Genomic DNA, 24,701 nt, shown 5'->3' on the forward strand with positions numbered 1-24,701 from the left:
CTGTTCAATTTCTCATTAATGTAATTATCTAATCAACCAATCACATGGCAGTTGCTTCAATGCATTTAGGGTTGTGGTCCTGGTCAGGACAATCTCTTGAACTCCAAACTGAATGTCAGAATGGGAAAGAAAGGTGATTTAAGCAATTTTGAGCATGGCATGGTTGTTGGTGCCAGGCGGGCCGGTCTGAGTATTTCACAATCTGCTCAGTTACTGGGATTTTCACGCACAACCATTTCTAGGGTTTACAAAGAATGGTGTGAAAAGGGAAAAACATCCAGTATGCGGCAGTCCTGTGGGCGAAAATGCCTTGTTGATGCTAGAGGTCAGAGGAGAATGGGCCGACTGATTCAAGCTGATAGAAAAGCAACTTTGACTGAAATAACCACTCGTTACAACCGAGGTATGCAGCAAAGCATTTGTGAAGCCACAACACGCACAACCTTGAGGCGGATGGGCTACAACAGCAGAAGACCCCACCGGGTACCACTCATCTCCACTACAAATAGGAAAAAGAGGCTACAATTTGCACAAGCTCACCAAAATTGGACAGTTGAAGACTGGAAAAATGTTGCCTGGTCTGATGAGTCTCGATTTCTGTTGAGACATTCAAATGGTAGAGTCAGAATTTGGCGTAAACAGAATGAGAACATGGATCCATCATGCCTTGTTACCACTGTGCAGGCTGGTGGTGGTGGTGTAATGGTGTGGGGGATGTTTTCATGATACACTTTAGGCCCCTTAGTGCCAATTGGGCATCGTTTAAATGCCACGGGCTACCTGAGCATTGTTTCTGACCATGTCCATCTCTTCATGACCACCATGTACCCATCCTCTAATGGCTACTTCCAGCAGGATAATGCACCATGTCACAAAGCTCGAATCATTTCAAATTGGTTTCTTGAACATGACAATGAGTTCACTGTACTAAAATGGCCCCCACAGTCACCAGATCTCAACCCAATAGAGCATCTTTGGGATGTGGTGGAACGGGAGCTTCGTGCCCTGGATGTGCATCCCACAAATCTCCATCAACTGCAAGATGCTATCCTATCAATACGGGCCAACATTTCTAAAGAATGCTTTCAGCACCTTGTTGAATCAATGCCACGTAGAATTAAGGCAGTTCTGAAGGCGAAAGGGGGTCAAACACCGTATTAGTATGGTGTTCCTAATAATCCTTTAGGTGAGTGTATATATGTATATATTATTATATGGCGGTTGGCTCCCTTTTAAACCGGACCCAGGAATGCTTCCGGTGCCATGACATCCTCCAGGAAGCAGTTTCAGTCTATAAAGAAAGTAGGGAGTTTCTCCCCCGACAGCACCTATCAACACCTAGGGACCCTGACAGGGCTGCACTTCTGGACTCCAACTTCCAAGCACTCTTGCAGGTGTCCTGACTTGATTGCCACACGAGGACCACTGCCACAGCATATGGGGGTGGAACAACTCCTGATCTTCAGCTTCTGTTAGTCCATCCGCTAAATGATACCAGCTGTCCCACTGGCCAAATTTGTTTGACATTCTGCTCTGGCCTGCCATCCGGGTAATAAATCCTCCCCCTTCCTAGCCTAGATGCCCATTCTCCATTTTAGACAAAAAAAAAAAATATATATATATTCCACATAAGAAAAAAAATGTTTTTAAAACTCATCTTGAAAAGAGTTCCCGAGTAGTTTTTTTTTCCCGGAGTCAAAAATTCCCAGTTACAACTTGTTTCTTTTTCTAGATCCTATTGCCTACAGTTTATTTGGCTGAATTTCAGCAGACATGCTGGCTTATGCTTTAAAAGTTGGCTAATGTGTTCTGGTCAACTGTACGTCACAACTGCTTCTGTGTCAATTGCCGCCTTCCCCCCATACTTTAATTATGTCTTTAGTGTCTTGGCCATAAGCCTAGAACATTCTGCAAACGCAAAGAACTTGCCGTCTGGAATAACACTTACAATTTTAAATAAACATGGCTTGTCTCTAGTAAATATTGTAAAGAATGAATTTAGTGTTATGTTTCAAGTAAGCATACACTCTTGTTTTCTTGTGGAAATTTCATAGTAGAAATAATCTGCACCAGATCCTAAGTAATCCTTTGATTGTAAAAATTTGGTAGTCTTAACTATCTTTCAGCTGTTTGTAATTTACTTTCATAGTGGTTATTGAATATTTTTGCATGTTTTCAAAATAGAATTTTTAGGCTTTAAGAAATATAAAGCTAAAATATCTACCAATTTGGAATATTTATTGCCATATCATAAGTGTGACCTTAATATTTTAAGGAATATTTATATAACTAAGAAAGCTATGTTCAGAAATGTTTTTTATTCATTAGTTGTGTTCCCCTTGTTTTCCTATACACTTTCTCTACTTGTCTTCAAGTCTCTTAATACTGATGCTCTATGTAAGAAAGCTCAGAGCAGACTATACTTTCTGAGAAGGTTGGCATCCTTCAACATCTGCAGTAAGATGCTGCAGATGTTCTACCAGACGGTTGTGGCGAGTGCCCTCTTCTACGCGGTGGTGTGCTGGGGTGGCAGCATTATGATGAAAGACGCCTCACGCCTGGACAAACTTGTTAAGAAGGCAGGCTCCATTTTAGGATTAAAGTTGGACAGTTTAACATCTGTGGCAGAGCGACGGGCACTAAGCAAACTCCTGTCAATCATGAAAAATCCACTGCATCCACTGAACAGTGGCATCTCCAGGCAGAGGCGTAGCTTCAGTGACAGACTTTTGTCACTGTCCTGTTCCACTGACAGACTGAGGAGATCGTTCCTCCCCCACACTATGCGACTCTTCAATTCCACCTGGGGAGTAAATGCGAACATAAATTTTATTTTAATTTTTTTCATTTTATTACTATTTAATTTAATATTGTTTCTTTGTATCAGTATACAGCTGCTGGATTATGTGAATTTCCCCTTGGTATTAATAAAGTATCTATCGATCTATCGATCGATCTATCTATCGATCTATCTAATTCACACAGAGTGAAATGTTTATAGGTATTCCTTAAGGCATTTCCATAATTTTATAATTTCCTTTTTTATTGTTTTTTTTTTTTTAGAGGCAGATTGGATGAGTGTTAACGTAAGTAAGACAAACTAGTCATACTTTGCGTTAGATGGACATGTTCTTGTCATGTCATGTCATGAGATTGGTCTATTGAGTTTAGTTCTTCAGTTTCATTTTCTCCCCACAGTCCAAACCTTCCATCTGGATGATTTTTTTATGTCAGCTTGTTTACTCTAGAAAACAATAATAACAATCATATGCATTTTTGACTAATATGCTCATCTTCATATGGATGATGATGACATTGTAGGTTTAAGTCTTTGGTTTTGGAAGCACACTTCTTTGTCAGTTTTTGTTAGATCTTCACATTGTGTGTGTGTTTTATAAAGTGAGCATAGAAACCTGTCTCCTTGCTGGTCTATTATTTCCATTGTATTTAGTCCAGATACATTTGTTGCTCAAATAAGGAAATTTTCTCCTTCATAGGGCAGTGTTGTGAATCACTGCCTCATTAGTCACTGTAAATGAATAGGTATATGCACACTATCTACTATACATTGCTAATGCAGTGGACAACAGCAAAAACAAACCGGACACCACATATACAATATTTATGTGGCTCTGCCACAGGATTCGTGCCATTTACTCATAGTCTGATGAAGGGTACTTTACTGTCAGAGGTTTAAGAGTTTGCATCTTTTTAATGAATTTTCAAAAGCCAATTGGTTACAGGCATTCAAAACAGTAGTGTCCTGATTCCTTTTCTGTTCTGGCTTGCTAAGTTTGTGATGTGCAATGACTTTTTTCTTTTAATATCATTCTCAATATACCTTAGTATTTGGACATGGTTCTGTTAACCTATAAGACATAATTTGAAACTACACATAGACATAATTTGTGCATAACTGCTTGAGCAATGAACCAGTTCTTTCAAGAGATAGCATATCTCAAAGAAGTTGTGAGATGCCATTCATCCACACAGCTGAGATTACACACTCCTTTATGACTAATAGACTTTATAAAGGGAAGAAGTGAGTACATCAAAGTAGGATATTTTCCTGTAGTCACATAATAATAATTCCAAGAAATACTTGGCAGCTAGTTTTGGTTGCCAAATGAACTGATGGGATGTTTAAGTGAATTAGCTCATGGCGGCTGACTGCTTATAGTGCAAGTGATCACTTATATTTTTTAACCTGTTTAAAAAAAACAATCTGTAATCCACTTAATCCAGTTTAAGGTCATGTGGATCCAGATTCTAATCTGTTAGCGAAAGACACAAGGTATAATCAACCCTAGTCAGATAACAGTCCTTTGCAAGCCACACTTGCATATATACTCGTATGCACACAGGGTCGTCTTGTAATTTCCAATCAATCAACATATACATTGTTGGTATTTCTCACCCTATTCAGTAGTGTAATCTGAATTTTTTTTCACTGAATTGTGCATAGGCTAGATTGTCATTTTGTTAAGTTTGTGATAAGCGCTAGAATGATGGACACACAACACACAGGACTTTTCCTGGCAGTGTCACTTTTATTTAATCTTCCTGCAGCCATGATTCTTTTGACACCCAAAATCACAAAACAAAAGATCTGTAGATCCCTGTGATCTGTTTTTACTAGAATTTTTCAGGCTGTCCCAGTACTCTCCTACTGTTTCTTCATTTTGATGATTGCTTTCTGTTTCCTGGTCCTGTACTTATTCAGATCTTCTGAACAAGACCACACTGTACTGCTCATTTTATTCGCCCAGTAGTGTCATCTAAGGATTCTGTATTCAATCAATCAATCAATCAATCAATCAACATTTATTTATATAGCACATATTCATACAAAAAAAATGTAGCTCAAAGTGCTTTACAAAATGAATAGAAAAATAGAAGACACAATAAAAAATAAACATAAGTCAACATTAATTAAAATAGAATAAGAGTAAGGTCCGATGGCCAGGGTGGACAGAAAAAACAAAAAAAAAAACTCCAAAGGCTGGAGAAAAAAAAAAAAAAATATTGATGTGTCTGTGCTGTGATGAAGCTCATCCAGGTCTGTCTAGATGGCTTACAGTGTTCTAAATAAGAAAGAAGCTTATTTAATAATAATAAACAACACTCGGGGCTAATTGTTAAATAAATAATCTCAAACACTTTCCAATTTTAACTAGGAGAGTTCAGGTACAGAAAATGGTTAAATGTATCTTGTTCAAATTGGTACTGGTAATTGGTTAGATATGATAGTAATGTGTATTTTTCTGTCGAGGTAGTTACTCCTTTACTTTGGTTAGTAACCTATCTCCTGTAGATGAAGAATCAGGCATGTTTCTATTCTTCATTTAAAATGTGCAATGGGTGACACCTCAGCACCACGTATGGAATGAAATATTGTGGGTTTTTTTTTTTAATATATATACAGTGGCTGGAGTCCCTGCCACTGACTCCTAAATGTTCCCTTGGAAGTTGATAATGGATGGATGGAAGTTGGAGAGCCTGGATGCAGGTTAGTGTCATACCCAGGACAAATCAATTACACATTAAGGGCCTTGCTCAGGGGCCCTATGGAGTGGAATCACTTCTGGCATTTACGAGATTCGAACTGGCAACCTTCTGATTGAGGCAAGGGATCTCTGCTGGCATTGTCACAACTCCATCCTATTTTGTTAGATATCGGTAAATAATTTATGATTCCACAAATAAATACCAGAGGTTTCTTTTGCATTTTATGTTAACAGAGGTGTGGTGAACAAGTGTCTTCAGAAATAAAATACAGTTTGCTACTAGTTTAAATTGGAATGAAGTATTTATTTTCTAAACTCAATTTGGTTGGATTTGAGCGGTCTTTTACTCTGATATTTTCGTTGAATCTTCTACAATACGGTTTTCTTCATTATGTCGGTACCATATAGAGGGTGAGTCAAAATTATGCTTACACTAATGGTACTGATATGTATATACTTAAATACAATTTTGTAGACAATTTATGTGCCACATATGGTACCTGTGTTGAACATGATGGCAAACAGGTTGAGATGTTCCTGTAAATCATCTTGCACATGTGAAGTATGTTTTGTGAATAAATTGTTTCCGCCATTCAAATATTAACAGAATTTTGACTCACCCTGTATAGGTAACTTTATTTTAAATTGTTGCAGATTTGCAATATAGTTTTAGATTTTCTTATATAAGATTGTTAATTTTGAAAACAAGGTGTTTTTCTTCAATATTCTCCTCAAACGTGATCTCAACCCAACAGTGTAATGTTATGTTAAATTTTTGACAACTTCTACCAATCTTCTATGTAAGGGAGGTTGAGTTTTGATTTTATATTCTGTTAGGTGCTTGGAACATAGAGTACTTTGTGAGCTTTTTACTTTCCTTAATTGATATCAAATCATTATAATTTTACTAACTGTCTTGTCAGAATTTCAATGTACTCAGCTCTTGTCTTTTCTTTCCACAATACATAATGAAAATATTTTATTCTTTAATACAGTGAGAAGTCAAACAAAATAAAAACAAGCTTTCAAGGCACCTCAGGCCCCTTCCTCAGGCAAGAAGTATTTCATACACAGCGCTAACTAAAATCAAAAATGCAGGGTCTGCTCCGAAAGAGCTGTAACCAATATATTGACAGGCCTTATGGGGAAAAAAGTGTCCAAGAATTCTTCCAAGGTAGTGTACACCAACACATACAGTAATATTATGCAATAATCTTTACAGTAAAATCCTCCAATATCAGTCTTATTAATTTCATAACAGACTTCAGTTCAGAACTAAACTAGACTGTGCTTAGTGTTATAAAGATGTGAAGTAGGAACTGGCATTTTAAACCGATTTCTGCAAACAAATATACAACCGGCAAATTCAGGAGTTACTGTTGCTAAAAACAGAGTGATATGAAAAAAGTTCTGAAGCTTTGACTGACTTCTGACTGAACTTTTTCTCAAAGGTCACTTTAGAGTCAAGATCTGACTGAACTGACTATGTCTCATTACAGTATGCCACCCCGCCGCCCTGACTTCTCCGTTCTTTTCTTCCCTGTAATCTTACAACGCAGAAGTTTTTTTTTTTTTTTTTCCTTGCCCAAGAAAGTAGCACACATGGTGTGTGGGCTGAAGTCCATAATTGTCATTTTCACTTTGTTTATATCAAATGGATTTTGGGAATGTGCTTGAAAAGTATAGACGAAAAGGTGTAAATCTCATTTGCTTGTTTCATTTTTTTAATATTATCGCATGCATTATGACATGTTTTGTTTAATTATTAAATTGTGATATTCTCCATCTCTACCACACCTTTTGTTTTTTTTTTGTTTTTTTTTTTTAAGAATGCTACATAAATCTATGTCATCAGCTTTATCTGCAACATGACTTAAGTCAAGATAACTCTTCCCCCAACCCACTGAGGAGGTTGTCGCTTTATATTATATGTGACAACACCTGGGTGCACTGCAGTATGGTTAAGATTAGGACTGGGGAGAGTTATCTGACTTAAGTCAAGTAAACCAAGTGACAAAAGCCAATAATTCAATTGGCTGCCAAGCGGAGCTACTGAATCACAGAGTTCCAGACCCATCTCCAGGAACCCTTATTACATTAAATTGACTTTTCCAGGTTTAAATTTCTTATGCGTTTGAATACTTTAATGTGTGTGTGTTTTTTTTTTTTTTAATTGACTGTATTTACAGCATTTTGGGCTTACTAAAACACAACATTTTGTATATATTAAGATTTCTAAAGGACAGTTTAAGTTATTGCACTACTTAAAATAAAAAGTAGCGGGTGCAGACACAGACACAAGCAGCCTGTTTGCAAAGCCATTACTAAAATTATTACTTTTACTATGGACATTTCACTGTGTTGGGACACGGCAGTTACCAGGAAGAACTACAGAATCTGCTGTTTACAAAGAATATAGATTTCTCTTACAACTTGTTTATGTTCTGTGTCTCTCCGGAGAAATCTCTGCTATAAAGTATAGCCCCTCTTCTCAATGTATAGCTTTACAGATGCACTTATTTATTGTATTTTATTATTATTATTATTATTATTATGGATTGGTCATAGTTATCGAGACAGTTCAATTTTTATGTGAAAACGATGAAGCTGCACTTTCCAAGAAAAAGTGCAGCACTTGTATGTGTGCCGCATCAAAGAAATGAGGAATTTCCATTGATGTCACACTTAATTCCCGAACATTTATTTACTACAAATGAGCTTTATATGCTGAATACAAAAAAGATTCAAATTCTGAGTAATACCAACCATTCTCTGCTTTAATAATGTTTAACATTTGCATGTACATTCAGCAGCACTCCTTGGCAGTGGCAGATTACTGGTAGTATGAAGAAATCAGGATTGGTTGGTTTGGTTGTTTGGTTGATGTCGTTACCAGCTATTCAATGAGCTGTTTTCAGCTTACTGGAAATGTTTTTGTTCAATCAGAAGATGAAGTAGTTTTGGACTGAGGACTGAGGGTTGTGCCAGCTGGTATAGCTATGTCAGGACCATGTTTGCCTATATATTTGTTCAGAGTGGTTTACTGTTAGCAAAACTACTACAATAATAAACTTTACAACAGCAGCAGACCCGAAAATGCTTTTGTTAGGCAATGAGCAGAGATGGTATGCTTTGCTGATGTAAAGATTGATATCTTGGATGTGGGTGATGTATAAGTTGTTTTTGTGTTAGATTACCCATATTTATTAGCTTACGTTTTGCTGTTTTTATGTGTTTTTCAGTTTATTTTCCTGTGTAGAGTTTTTGTAAAGTTGTCCTGTGTCTGTAAACAGCTACGTCAGGGCTCAGAATTGGTATCCTGTTGTGCCTGTTGAGTCATCCTCCATGGCTGTGCCCTTGGGTAAAATGAAATGAGTGTTGTGATATAGAATTATAATATACAACCATATGTTAGTTACAGTATGTAGAGCACTTTACATGTTCTAATCTAAAAGTAAGGAACAGTACTATAGGAGGTGGGCTTCTATTAATAAGTAAAGGCAGCACAGACTCACCAAAACATTTTCAGTTTAAAAAGTGGTTCATTTTTATTTTATTTATTAACTATGGGGCTGTGCCCCCTGCTTGTTTTGCTCACCCACCCCTCCGAGATGGTCACGTCTCGACCCAAGCTTTTTTTGTGTAATAGAGAGATTTAATCTGCCTATATTTAACATTTTAACATTTAGTTCCAATTTTGTCTGTATTGTCTATCTGCACACTGTTTTCCCCATTATAAATTGTCAATGTATCCTAATTTTATTTTACATAGTTCCTGACATGAAAGGAAAGATTCATTTGTGATGAATCAGTGGGCATAAAATATTTAGCGATAGTGTAGTCAATCACTGCTTTATAGTCAAATACAAGCAAAATGACACCTTTTATTGGCTAACTAAAAAGATTACAATATGCAACTCAGGCCCCTTCTTCAGGCAAGATGTGCTTACATATTGTAATCTTTTTAGTTAGTTAATAAAAGGTGTCATTTTGCTTGGCTTTTCTCTACATTCATAATGGCTAACATGGTACAACACCCTAGTACTACAGTCAAATACAAGAATATTCTTTGGACATAATGACATAGACTTATAGTAAGTTTCTGTGTGTTCTCATTGTGTTTACAATAAGTATCTAAATTAATTTTGTCCCCCCACCCCTGTCATAGCTTTCATGATTTTACATTATAACTGCTACTTATAGCTGACATAACTGGAATGCTGAATTTATACTGAATCAGGGCACATAAGAAACTTGTTGATAGGATGAAATATCACTACTTTTCAGTCAGAAATTCCAAGATCCCCTGGCACATTTTCTTGGCTTAGGACAGAAAGGGTTACTAGACGTTTTTTGTTTTAGAATAAACTGACATAGCGGTACAGGGTTGTGAAACATGGAGACCTAGTGTGAGATTATTGGACACAATGGAGGAACCAGTCCTGCATATTTGAGACCAATCAGTTACTTGCAGACTCTCGGTGGTAGAAGAAATTTAAGTTGCTTGAGAACATAAGAGCATGTCTTTGGATTCTGAAAAACATAGAAACATATGGGTAATTTGTAATCGATATACAGAAAGCACCCCAGCTGTAAGTAGACACACCACGTTCCAGAAGGTTTAAGGCAGGAATGATATCCGCAATGCCGTGTGAGATTTGAGGATTGTTTTTTTTTTTTAATTTGTTGTTCATATTAAGTAAAGTGACAGTTTGTGTGTTGTGTACACAAAAACCTTCATTATGTAGCTAAATTACATTTTTGTGAAAAATGGTGCTTGTAAAATAAGTGTTTACTTCATTTTTGCACTCTATCTGTAGACTTTACTGATCTTAAATGATATTTATTAAGATTTTAAACATATAATACAAACAGCTGATTTAACCTAAAAATTTTCTTAGAAAGACCAAACAAAAATCTAACACATAAGATTTACCTTTTTACATCAAAGAGCAGTTTCTTAAAGCTCTTAAACAAATAGTATAATGATGTCAGTGAAAGTTCACAATGAAAAATCTTCCTAGCATAAACAAAGCTATTTTGCCTATACAGTATAGTATTTTGTAACTTTGAAAAGAACAAAAATGTGAAAAATACAGCACATTAATTTTGTCTTTGGCAGTTTATGAAACTTTTTACCATTTTTTTTTTTTTTTTTACATGATTTACCTCTAGATGGACAGTGAGCAATAAATATTTGAGACAAGTGTTGTTGACCGAGGGAACACACTGGTCACAGAACAAATGATGGGGCACCAACTGGGTCGCCCCATTTTAATATTTACAAAATCCAAAAATTAACAAGTGCTTGATGGCGCATTAAATAATAGCAAAATGTAAAGCAGTGCAGCAGCAGAAATTAACAAGAAGATTCAAGGTTCTTTAGAGTGGTTAGTACTCTGGTGGGAGCTCCGTTCTTCAGTCTACTCTCTCAAGAATGAGACGACCCTTGCCATGAGCACCTTGTGGTAGTTCTTTCCTCCATTGACCCAAGAAGGCAAATCTCAGACATGTATACATGACGCAAGTTAAATAATTTCTGGAAAATTATATTTCCCGATATTTTTCTGTCAGATGATATTTGAGGAATTTTAGCTTCACAAACCCTTCTCATGCACAAAACTTTGTTTTATATGGACAAATGTATTAAAGAGGATGTATTTAGTTATAGCTGTGCCAGCTTTGCTAATGTAAATGAACTCTCAGCATCAAAGGGCAGAAAGCCAGTTAATCTCAAGAGATTTACACTGACACAGCACATTTCACTGTTTATGTTGCCATTACACCTAACAGCATGTCTTTGGACAAAGGGAAGAAAATAATGTACTTGGAGGAACCCCAAAAAAACACAAACACAACATAAAAATTACAAAATTTAGTCTTTCAATTTGACAAATTTAAAAAAGTCCATCATTCAGAACATCTTGAATCTTTTGTAGAGTAGTTTCTATTGTAGTTTTACCATAGCCTTAGACATATACCCTAGAGGTCTGAGTAATCTTTCACTCTCAAATAAAAGGTATTATTTATAGAAGTTACTCAAATCCCTGTTTCTTAAGAAATTCTTCCTTAAGAATGTTTTGCTGATATTTCACATTCGTAGTATTATGTATTTGTCCTGTGCCTTTTTGTTTAATTCAGGTTCCATTCTTATGTAGTTAGCATATAGGAGTCACCTTTTTATGAAATTCCTGGAAATCATGTTTTACAAGAAAATATAACCTAGTTTAGATGATCATTTGTGACAGATTGTTGGCATTCTTGTGTGTATCGTTTAAACTCTCAAAGACCTAATAATATATTGAAGAACTGACACCTTTAAGAAATAAAATTCTATCCACTGTTTATAAATTCTGCTTTACATGCCTTCTTTCTTGCTGGCTGGGCAGAGGAAGCACATATCTTCTTCAATGCCTTTTTTGTGGTCTATTGTTATCAGTTTGTGAAAGCAATAAGAAACTTTTTTATAACCATTCCTGCCTATAATTGCTTCCAGCACTGTACAGATTTAGACAAGCAATTAAATCACTCCTTTCAAAAGTTATAAATACATCTAAAGTGTACTTACTCTTTATCAGCAAATCCATTGAATTACAAAAAATAACTTTAATGTGATATTAAACTGAGTAAATTTGTTCTACCCGTTTGTTAGTTGATCTGTTACTTAATATTAGGGAAAATAAGAGATTTGTGATTGCTGGCCTTTCAATAAGTGATTCTATCAGTATGCTGTTACAAGATTCTCACTAAGCAGTCCTGTGTCCCACACAGTTGTTAGTAAAACAGTTATTTTTTGTTTATTTATATTTCATAAGTTTGTGAAATAATAAACGCCCACACAAGGAAGGTTAATTGAATGAAGCTTGCGAAGACAGTACACAACTTTGAATATGTGTGCGCCCAGTTAAGGATTTTTATACATGCAGGTATACTTTTCTAACCAGGTATCAAAGAATCTCTGCTTACTCTTTACTATGCATCCTCTGTAGTATTAGGGTGTTATACTGTGTTAGCCATTATGAATGTAGTGAGAAGTCAAGCAAAATGACACCTTTTATTGGCTAACTAAAAAGATTACGATATGTAAGCTTTCGAGGCAACTCTGGCCCTTTCTTCAGGCAAGAAGGGGCATGAGTTGCCTCAAAAGCTTGCATATCGTAATCTTTTTAGTTAGCCAATAAAAGGTGTCATTTTGCTTGACTTCTCACTATGTATCCTCAAAACACTCCCCTGCTTTCAAAATCACCTCACATCATCTAAAACTGGTCTCGGTGGCAGTAGGTGCAGCAGGTCAGCCCAGACTTGCCTGTCACCAGCTACAGGATCCAATTCTTCCTGGGAAATTCCCAAGTTTTCCAATGCCAGCTGAGAAATGTAATCTCTCCAGCATGTCCTTGGGCTGTTGAAGGGTCTCAGCCCAGTGGGATGTGCCCATAGCAGCTCCAGGGGGAATCCTTGTGACATGTCCAAACCACCTCAACTGGCCTGTCTTGATTTAGAGGAGGAGTGATTCGCCACTGAGGCTCTCCTGATTTTCTGAATGTCTTACCCTATCATGGAATGTCAACCCAGCCACCCTGCAAAGAAACACCACTTGTACTGCCTGAACTTGTGATTTTCATTTTTTTGGCCTTGATTACAGGTGTGGACAGGGATATAGAGTGACCAGTAACACAAGAGTTTTGCCTTTAGTCTCAGCTCCACTTTCAAACTCATAGTGCAGACAATCTCAAACCCATTCAAACTTTGCCAACTTTTTAGTTCCCGCCGCAGTTAACTCTGGCAGTGGACATATTTATTATTAGTATGGATTGGATTATTATTTTGCTTTTAGACTTGTATGCAAACATAAACTGTGAAAGTGCTGGTTTTGAAAGTATTGATCATACAGTTCTACTAAACAGACTTGATGATTCTGTCTATCAGTCACTGTTTTTTGCTGGTTTATTCATGTTCATTAAACATTTTTCACTATTTTCTTAAAAGGTACTTCCTCTGTCCCTTTTACAACTACACATGATGTCCCTTAGGTTTCAACACTGTAACCAATTCTGTTTTCTCTGTGATTGGGGGTGTAATTTAGAAATGATATTAACATTCAGGGCTGTGGAGTCGGTAGATAAATGTTTCTACTCCGACTCCTTAGTTGCTGGTACTTCTGACTTCGACTCCTCTGCATTTAATATGCTAATGTATTTTCCATGTTGATTAAAGGAGAGCAACATACACGTCATTTAACCACAGAACTACTGGTTAGGAATTTGACTCTCTATCGTATTGGCCAGTTTAAACAAAAGACAAGAACCCCTGAACACACATCAGGCCATAGCACACACCTACACTTACACTTGTTTACACTCAAATGAACTTGTTAAGCACATTATATCGGAAATAAAATGAAAACACTTGTAATGTACCATAATCCAGATTACAATATGTGAATGTCAGGTTGTATAATAGTTCATCTGAACTTCATACTAGTAGTAACACAACTATGCACTGGGCTTTATTCTTACATCAGATAAATACTTTATTATGACTATTGTTTGTGAAGTGGGACAATTAAACTTGCTGTATTTTTTTTTTCATTACAATTTAAATTTATTAGGAGTCGGTACCATTTTTGCCGACTCTAGGTACCCAAAATTGTCTCCGACTGCACTTCCACAGCCCTGTTAACATTCATATGCTGATAATCTGTTTATTTATCACTTAAATCAAATGCTTCAGTTAATCAACTGTTTTAATAATAGAAGTAAATGTATTATTTATTTTGTAAATACAGAGGTTCCTTATGAACAGTAAGGTAATACCAAATAATCAAGTCAAAAGGTTTGAATTTTAGTTTGGCTGAATCCATCTGAAATGGAGGTGTTATACTTGAAACACATTCAGCCTTCACTTGCCATACGTTTGTGCTTTCAATAACCTGCTTTCTACAAGTTTTAAATACTGAAGAATTATGTATGGCTGTTTTAGCCACAGGATCTTGAAAAGCTTGTTCGTTTATTAGTCACCAGTAGAAAGGGCCTGTGTAATTATTTATGGACAGGATATTTTAATCATTCACTTACTACTCTACAGCAAGGATCGTAATTAAAATGAAGAAGAATGACTACACAAGCCCAGTGTTTCAATCACTTCACTGGCTTCCATTTAAAATTAAAGCAGATTTTTAAATACTGAATTAGATGAAGGGATTGTCTTAATGAATTATAATTAACTCATTATAATGCAGTCATCAAAATCTGTTAAATTTCAAAAACTCCTCCTAATTATATATCCAGTTGTAAATTGTTTTATTTCAGAAATGAGTAGTGCATATGCTGTAGGGGCAGTGTGTCCACTTTTTTTTTTATTTTTAATTTTGGTCCTACATGGTAGAGGATCAGATACAATATGAAGTGTGCTTTTGTAACAGAAAATTAAATATTATGACCAGCTTTACATGAAATGACCCATATAAGCATTAAACAACATATTACTGTATATCACATCTCTAGTACTTTCCCATACATGGCATATTTACCTAAGGCACATGCTGATATGCTTAGTGCTCACATTCACAGTTCACTGGCTCTGAGCACATGCTCCCACACAGCAGACATAATGGTAGAGCAAACAAGACATTATGTTCAAGTAATTAAATATAATATAGACTGTATTGGTTACAAACAGTATGAAACAGTATCCATGATCAATAACAGTCTCAACAATATAATTTTAAAATCAAGTAAATAAAAACAACATTACAAAACAAATAACCAATAAGTCAAATGTACAACTCATCTGATAAACAATTAAAGAACTGGGGTTACAGAGAAAAGAAGAGGTAAGTGGGTGCAACATGTAAGCAGGGCAGGAGAGACTGCAGCATAACAAGTAACTATAGTGGTGAATTTAGCATTTACAGTACGAGTGGCCAGAGTATCAGTGGTTGGCTCACCCAGAGTTCCTTTAGCAACATCAGGGAGTACAGTATTCATCTAATACCTGGAAAGCTAACGGTACTGAAGACTTCTTCTTTCTGCTGTGTGGGAATGGAAACCAATGGACAACAAAACAAATCTGTTTGAATTCATTCATTATCTTTGCTTATTTACAGGGTGCCAAACTGTGCTCATAAGTACATAATCATGCGTATAGCAAATGGAACAGCATAAAGCATTACAAAGAAAAGGAAAGTGGATGCTGAAAATAGTGGCTTTCAAGAAAAGATAAACTTTAAGTCGCAATGCCTCGTTTGTGCACAAACGATATCAGTATGCAAGGTATGTAATATTAAAAGGCATCATACAGCAGTGTACAAAAAAAATTACAAATACGCACTTGATGCGAGAGAGACTATAATGAAGGATTTAAACAGCCAGCGGAGTAAGCATAAAAGTGCATATACAACAGTTCAAAAGGCAGCTGCATAAGCCTTATTTCTTGTAGCAGAAGAAATTTCAAGAAGTAAATACCAATTTAACAATGGGACTCTAATTAAAGGTGTGTGTTTAATGTTGCTGAGGGTTTTAAAATGAGAATATGGCAAAAACGTGAAATTCATACCATTGTTTGGCAAGAATTAAGGACTTGCTGGGCTGTTAAAGAATTAAAGTATTGACTACCCAAAGTTCCACTGCATCATGCATCGAGAGACTTTGTGGTGCATCACAAAAAATGTCTATTTTGGGCACAGTGACTACCTGAAAAGGTCACCAACTTAATTAGCAGTGGTAACTGTGCTCTGACACACAAAGTTAAAGAGTTTTCATGAAGAGCTGAATGCTGCAGATGGGATTTACAGTTGCATACAAATATCAGGTGGCTAAGTGCAGAATAATATCTTTAGAAAGTTTGTACTCTTAGAAAAGAAACTATTTTGTAAATAACCAAAATTAAATGAGATTCTACATAACCTAAAGGTCTGACTGTTGTGAATTTTATAAATTTCCTTGCATTCTTGACTGACATCACATAGCTTTTTAAAATGCTCTTTAGCCATTTTTCAGCATTAAGGAATAAACGTAACTTGAAGACCTTTTTGAGCAATAATATCTTTAACTCAGTATGATAGTTGCACAGAGCTGTTTCAGGAGATGAAGGAAAATGGCCATAATTTAAACTTTTGTCAGTTTGTCCCTGACATAGACATCTGTGTTGAAACTATTAAGACCATGTTTCAGGAATGTAAGGGAATGGAGTCAGACTTCAAAAGTTTTTTAACAACTCTCTTAAGATAGATATTACAATTGAAAAAGTAAAATATCACATGGAACTGTGTAAGTTGCAGGCAGATCAAATTCTTTGTTCATTTTCAGAGGGAAAACAGGTGCCTGTCTCACAAGGTCAAGTGTTTTGGGAATTGCTCAACACTCGGACCAATCATTTTATTTGAAAGTTTTGCGTATCTTTCAGACTGCATCAGATCTAATATCATCCACTCCCCGTCTTTTAACAGCAGTATTCTGAGTAATACCAGGTGTGGTAGCTTTACTTAGGACATTTTTTTTGTATTGTTCTGTACTATACTACTTGCATGAAGACCTCTCAACTGGGAAAATCCTAGTCCACCTACCATAACTCAGTTTGAAAGTGATTGTATTGTATTTTTTAAAGTGGGGGAAAAGTCATTCTCTCTGCAAGACTTTCTTTTTAATATTTGGCAAGAATTTTTTTGTGATAATTTAAAATAAACATTCTTTGCCATTGCCAAATGTTTATGCTGTTTTAATACACTGTATATGAGGAACAACTTTGAACCTGGCTGTGTTGTATCATGTAGCTGTTATGATCCAAGCCTTTTAAAAAATATTTTCCCTGATGTTTTACTGCAGTAGTCATGGTAGGTTTTGCATTTATGTATTGTTTTTAGGTGGAAAGTTTTAATTGTTTTCAATTACATTGTATTTTACCAGATGTTAAAATTATTTTGCATCTGTCCACAACACCATTATTTCTATGTACTGAGTGCTACTGTTATATAATATTTTTTGTTTGCGATAGATCTGTTATGAAGTATGTGACATCACCATAGCTTGAATAATAATAATAAAAAAAGTTGCCATGTTTTCTTTTTCTAAATACTGACTTTATGCTATGAGTTTTTAACTACATCTTAGGATTCTGATAATTAGATTTAATAAAAATGGAAAATTAGTACATTAGAAAAGCTGTGACAAGAACAGACCATTCACCTGGATTGTCTAAAAAAAAAGCACCAAGTCAAGATCTGAAGATCCCTAAAGTCCTACTTTTCACCACACTACCTGGTAATTTATTCCATGTGTCTATGGTTCTTTGCATAAGGAAAAACTTTCTATCAAAATCTGTCTTTAACAACAATGGTGGCCCTGTGTTCTTGTTGCATAATTTATTTTTAGAATAAAAGCTGGGTTCTAGTGTACCAATTCCTTCTTACAATATGCTCAGATTACAGGTTTGTCTCATTTTACATATTACAGATTTATCTCATATTCTGATCCATTTTATTATAACTACTTTTTCTTCAGCAGTACAGCTTTCAACACTTTGAAGGGTAAGGAGGTTGTGTTTTCGGTTTTTTGAAATTTTATTAACATAATTTCTACATTTTTGTATTATCTATATTAATGTGTTTTTGAATGGGTATCATTTTTTGTGTTCTCCTAATTAAAAAAAAAAATGTTACAGTTCAGAATGCCCTCTACAGTCTTTTTGCTGATAGTTTAGCTAATATAGTTAATGATGAGTTACTCATATTGTTACATGCTAGAAAAGCATAAATGACTATAATTATTCTTATACTCAATACTGAATCAAACTGTGAAGTGCAAAGGTAAATTCCCTGTGTGAGTTCTCGTTTGACTCTTTAACCAAAAGCAGTATTCTGAAAAGAAAAAAATATATAATTTTGAACGTATTCTTGTTTTGATATGTATTTTCCAAGTTATAAGAATGTATGGTTTTTTTTTCAGTAAATCTTTGACATCATATTGCATTGTATTATATTGAAAGTGACTGTTTCAAATTGAATAACTTTCAAAGGAATGTGTGGAAATTTTCTTTGGATGCTCAAAAAGGTTAGCTGAAATAAATTTTTATTCTCCTCTTCCTTCTATATGAACCAGAAAATGTGAATGTAAAAGAACACTATAGTGAAAATCCCAAGAAGTATGGAACACATTGCACAGACTAATAACAAAGGACATTGCAAGATTCACAAAGATGAGCACCTAAAGTGTAAGTATAATTTAATGTTTTTCCTTAAATAGTATTTGTTAAGGTTGAGTATATTACAGGATCAATGTAATTTAGATTTTGAATCTAGTTTTGATTTGTTAATATATGACTTTTTGTGAACAAGTGTTTTTAAAAATGAAAAAAGATATGTTAAAACTATGAATATACTATTGCCTTGTTTCCCACAAAAACCTGATCAGGCAGTGGGGGTACCTTGTGGGCTGTCAGTCTTGGATAATGTCACTGTTTTGGTCACATGACTATTTCTGTTGGTTAGTTCACATATGTTTAAATCGGTCATTAATGGTTATGATTAATAGTAACTCTTTTGCTTAGTTCTACATGGGGTAATTAAAAAAAAACTTTGCAAATTATTTTAAAAATGAATAATAAGCTAACATGAAATAATTAATAATACACAAACACAAAAAAGAATGTGTCAGTTAAAATGAATGACTAAAGTGAATGCACTAGTAGCCAGCCGTTCTGTTGTACTATGTAGCACACTGACACACTTTTCTATTTCATGGGTAATGCTAAATTGCAACTTCAAATTATCACTTAGAAAAGTATTTTGTTGATGATGCTTATCCAGCTCCGAAATCAAATCTGAATTTGCTGAGGTATTTTGCATAAATACCTTACTTCAGAATTGTAGCTACAGTGGTGCACAAAAACATGAGTAAAATGTGGCTGCATATTCAAAGAACAGTTATTCTTTGCATTTTCGCAAATTTTAGACTTATTTTACTGAAATTAACACTTGTCACTGGCGTAATATGTACAGTACACAATGGGCATGTCTGCTAATTGCACAGCATGTTGAAAAGCTGCAGCAAAGTAAGCTAAGCTTCCACTTTAATAAAATACTGTACTAATAAGTCACAGTGTCTTTTTTTCCTTTCTTGTTACAAACCCACATCATACACAATAAAAACAAGGCGGTTTAATGGGCATCGTGGGAGGAGCAATGTTAAGATAAAACAATGAAATAAAGTTACAGTGGGATTCTATTTAAAAAAAAAACATGCAGTACCTGAAAATTTCCCTTCCAAAAAGAGTCTGTCTATGAATAAAGTTTTTATGGCATGAACTTCTAAAAGTACTAAGTGCAATGTAGGAAATGGTTATTGATTTTCATTATTTATATGAGTTTGTCACAGCAACTGTGGAAATTTTCCAGTGGTGGCCCACCCCTACATTTTCTATTTGCAGGAAATGCAGCACTGCTGCCAGTTGGCAGAAAAAAGATGTTCAACGTAAAGATAAATGCAAGAAATTCCCCACCCCATTACTTCGTCCAGACTTGCCATGCATTGTCAGAGAGTGAAATCTAAGAGGTTGAAGAGAATCTGCAGAAGAATACCCACAGGAAGTGGGAGGACCTGGGTAAAGTATACTAGGTTTACCCCAGGCCAGTTATTTTTAGGTAGAAATCTGTTTTATCATTCAGTCCTCTGCTAAGGGCTATTTTTTTAATGTTATCTACAAAAGCACAATTGAATTTCATGGCAGACAGCTCAAGGAGCATTAGATTATAAAAAGAGGATTTAAAGGAAATTATATAGGGGAATTGGATGCCCTCCAGCATGAACAAGAGCATGTTTAGCCATAGTGCTACCTAACGATACAATTCTCTGCTGGAGTCAATGTAAGAGAAAGACTGAAGAGATCGAAAAGAAGGAAAGTATTTGGAGAAAGAAGAATGCAATTAGCCAGAAAGGATGAAATATATTTTGCAATATAGGTCTGGTATTTAAAGATAGAGCTGCAGTCCCAAAACAAATGGAGAAAAGTGCCATGACCATATGATAGAACTAACAAAAATGGCTCGTAGACCTACCCCTTGCAAAGCACCTAAAAGGTATAATGTAAAGTCTATGTACAGATTTCAGTTTTGAATGCTAGTGGTTGGTATTGTTTGAATGGGACGTGATATTTCTAAAGATGACATTCTACATAAAGGGGATCTTGTGTGAAAGGTCACTTTGCTAGATTGAACATACTGTATAGGAATTTGTTTGTAATAAGATTTGAATAAAGCAATTTATACAGCGGATAAATAATTTCCAAAAGAAAAGGATCAGGAAAAGATAAGAGCATGTTGTAAGTTGTGCTATAACAATGGTGTTTACCCATGTTTGAAGTGTGTGTGTGTGTTGTTATTTTTACAGATTGGTGGAAATAATCTCATGGTGTGGTGCTTACCTTGAGTATTTGAAGGGGGTATTATAAGAACTTGGGTATAGTGAGAAACTATGAGGCAGCTGCATAAGTGTGTGCATTCCACACTAAAGCAACGGGTGTGAGTGCTACTCTATTCCACCCCAATCAGGATTTGTGGAGGCATCAGTACGCGAGGTACCAAGTTACAAATGAAATAGATGAAAAGTTAGCAAAGCTGTTTCATTGTGAAAAAAGCACCAAAGTGAGATGGCCAGAAAATGATTACTTGCTTGTAGAGTATTTGGGAGTTAGAGTGTCCGTGGTACGAGAACAAACTACGTACAATCATGTTTGGTAATTGGAAGAAGTCAGGGACATGTCCTTCTGGATTGGGTGAAGGAATTTGTGGTGTATAAAAAGAGAAGATTAACAGCAGAGGTCATCTTTGTTGGCAGTCAAGTCTGTTGGTAGTGGAGGGTGTATTACGTAATCCCTGAGGAGCTTGAGAAAAGATGGGAGGGTGTGCACTTCTCTTATTTATCCCCTAGAAGCAGGAGTGAGCAACATTGATCCCGGATAGCCAAAAAGTCACTGAAGGTTTTTAGTTCAACCCAGTTGCTTAGTTCGAAATTAATCTTTGCCCATTTCAGACATTAATTTTATGGCTTATTATTGTGTTAACCCTGTCGGATCATATTTATATTTTTTCATTTTCCAAGGCCTAAAATGCACAAATGATTCTCTGTCCTTCACTTTTTTTCTCATCAGTTTCTTTTCAAATATTTTACTAAACCAGATCATTTACGATGAATGCCCTCAGGTGTAAATGGAGACAAGTCAGTTGGAGATCTGCTGGTTGTTTTATCATTTGCAGCTTACTGCTAATAACGAGCAGTTAAAACTTGCACCCATTGTGGCCCTCCAGGACCAATGTTGGTCACCCTGGCCCTAAGCATCTAAAGTAGAGCATACAGGAGGCAAGAGTTTTTTGTTTCTTTTGTGTGTGGAAGAAACCTTTTGTTTCTTGGAGCAGCCTGAAAGAAGGTGGAAGAAAAAGGACCATGATTTTTTATTTATTTTTTTATTTTTATTAAGCTTTGTTTTAGAGTCTGAAATTCCTTGATCGTCCTTCTCATATTTGAAATGTGAATTTTAATTGATTTGTTGGTGTTTTTCATGTACAGAACTCACTTTATTTCAACCTTTGAAAAGTGCAGATATTTATATAAAGAACTGTTTTATTTTTTAACACCTTGTCTGTATCTCTCTCAGTTTCCCCTTTTTACCCTTGGTACGGCTACTTGATGCTCCAAAGTTGAACCCTTGTAATGGACATGGTGGGTATGGAGCATCACAGAGCACGAAGAGGAGAGGAAACTGAAATTCCAAATGCTCAGACAACTGACCTTAACTGAAGAAAGAAACGGTTAAGGAAGGAATAGAGAACACAGATATAAGGGATTGAAATTTTTGGAACCTCAAGTCATTAAATACTTAATCCAAAGAGGCAATACCCAGGTTCACCAACTTTTGAAAAAGAGACAAAAAAACACCAATATAAAGAGCCTCACTGAGGAAAAATTGGTGTCTCTGAGTGCCATTTAGTGCAAGATCCTCGGAGCAGTTTCTTTTGGTATAAGTTATGGGGAGTGACTATAGTTCACAGGTGAAACAGGATGGAAGGGTGTCCATGGACAATACTGGACATATGATGGAAGCACAATGGAAAGCTCATGATGGGGAAGGTAATATACCCCATTCTTTATATTTCAACAGGACCTGGAAATTTCCAGGTTCTTATGGAGAACCCTGAGTTCTGTAAATGTAAGTGAATAGTCAAGTGAAAAAGCATAGTCTTGACTAAGCCTGGGAAGTGCAAGACCTTCCAAAGGAAAATTAATATCAGAAATGGAGAGTTTATGAAGATTAGCAAAAATGAATGAAAAATTGTAAAGCGTTTATTGACTTCACTAGGTTTGTTGATTATAAGTCCAGAACGTTTTTTAATGGAAGGGATTTGTAGAGTAGTAATTCTGGTATACAACAAAACTATTATAATGAGAGCATTTTAAACTGATACTTGCCCTTAATATAAACAAAATATGAATCCAAAGGAAATAAAATACTAATCATAATTGAAATCCAAGGCATGAGCATTGGTGTGGATAAACATAAACTGCTCTGCTGTAAGGTGAATTGTGTAGCATATAAGTAAGAGCAAATAGCATTTGTAAACAAGTTCTGTCATATATTGCATAAAGGTAAAAAACTCCAAACATATAACATTTTAAACAAATCAAACCTTCTTCAAATTGTATCCAATACTGCAAAAAGAAATCAGAAAATGTAAAAGAATTATAAAATTGTACTGAGGAAGCTTCAAGTGAGACAAAAAACACCAGTCTGTTCACAGCATTTGGCTTCAGAGCAGCATGGTTATATGTTACAATATTTTCTTCAATGCTCAAAGCTCTCTCAGAAGTGCTGCTTAGAGCAGGGATTCACAGGTACATTTTTGCAAGTTTCCCCAGTTTGGGGAAATGTACTACTTGTGTTTTCCACCACTCAGGTGGTTTTACATCACTATCCACCTCAGTTATCCTCAAGTAGCTCTTGATCTCTTTTTCAATGGCAGTGGGCAGAAACTTGCCTACTCTGAATCCCCACCCCACTCCAGCCAAGATGGATTTGAAATTAAACACGCTTGATAGGCATATGTTTCATACGGATAAAAAATAATCTGTTTTAATGACTTAATTTGTTTGAACTGATTTTTTTTTTTTTTGGCCTAACACCTACAGGACTCTGTACTATATCAATTTCACTTCACAGATGGTGAAACAAGTTAGATGTCAGGCTGTCTTTAACGGTAAATGATTTCTGACATTGTTTACAGATTGCCGCCTTTTAAGCAACAAGAGTCTTTTCAAAACCAAACCACCTCCACACGAGTGTGGATGACCCACGTCTTGAAATTTAATCTAACGACATAGACTGCAAGGCTGTTTATCCCCAGGCTCTGTTTGCTCGGTTAGTTTTAGGCAGCTATGCTAGCTTTACTTGTGGTGCGCTCACCATGTGTGCATGCGCAGTAGTCAATCCGGTTAGGTTACATGAGACAGTGAATGCGTGGACTCTCAAAGCATATTTTTGATTGTCTTTTGCAAAGTGAGTGACATGCTCTAATTTCACCATGCCCATTGTTAAAACAACAATTAAGATATTATCATAGACAATACATGTCGCACATTCCTAGTGACTGGAAAAAAAATACCAGTGGTAGACTGAACAGAGGAAGATGTTACGTTGCATCTGATACCCATTCTATGTGTGTCAGAATGAACTCTACAGGGTTCCTCCTACCTTGATATCAAATTGCCCCTTGTGACCACATTTGCCTGCCTTGTGCATCAGGTGAAATGGAAAGATACCAGTTACCACAAAGCTACCAGTCAGTTCTGACAGCAGCTTCAGGTTAACAACTGTTTGAGGCATGCGAGATAAAGGAGAAATGGCTGCAGTGTGACCTAACACGACTTCTTAATTCCTGGATTCATCATTTTGCATTGGTTCAATGTAACTGGAGGGAAATCTTGGAATATGTGAATTAAGTGATCCTTAAAAAGGGTCTTTGGTGGCCTGAACTTTTGTTAGAAGTATATATCCTTTGGCAGTGCTGAATCACTTGACAGAAGGGTAGCTAGAAGTTCTTGACCACAGATTTTTAAGAACTACAACACAGCAGTCACCTTTTGAATTTTCTGGAATGTTTATAAGTTGGACGTTGTTTCTTCAAGTTCGTGGCCCGCCAATTTAAGTGAT

The 24,701-nt window shown here is 35.8% G+C and overlaps 1 long non-coding RNA gene across 3 annotated transcripts in view; it reads left to right on the top strand.

The window, feature by feature from the left end:
- LOC120529803 overlaps positions 1-24,701 on the top strand; it is a 104,534-nt gene that overhangs the window by 51,534 nt on the left and 28,299 nt on the right. For 2 of the 3 annotated variants that reach the window (XR_005633807.1, XR_005633806.1), the window contains exons 2-3: positions 18,602-18,713; positions 19,929-20,102. This is a non-coding gene — a long non-coding RNA (uncharacterized LOC120529803). Of the gene's footprint in view, positions 1-15,612; positions 15,779-18,601; positions 18,714-19,928; positions 20,103-24,701 lie in introns of all 3 variants that reach the window. The other variant, XR_005633808.1, reaches the window with a different exon arrangement.

Source organism: Polypterus senegalus, chromosome 5 (assembly GCF_016835505.1).
Source record: "Polypterus senegalus isolate Bchr_013 chromosome 5, ASM1683550v1, whole genome shotgun sequence".
Lineage (NCBI taxonomy): Eukaryota > Metazoa > Chordata > Cladistia > Polypteriformes > Polypteridae > Polypterus > Polypterus senegalus.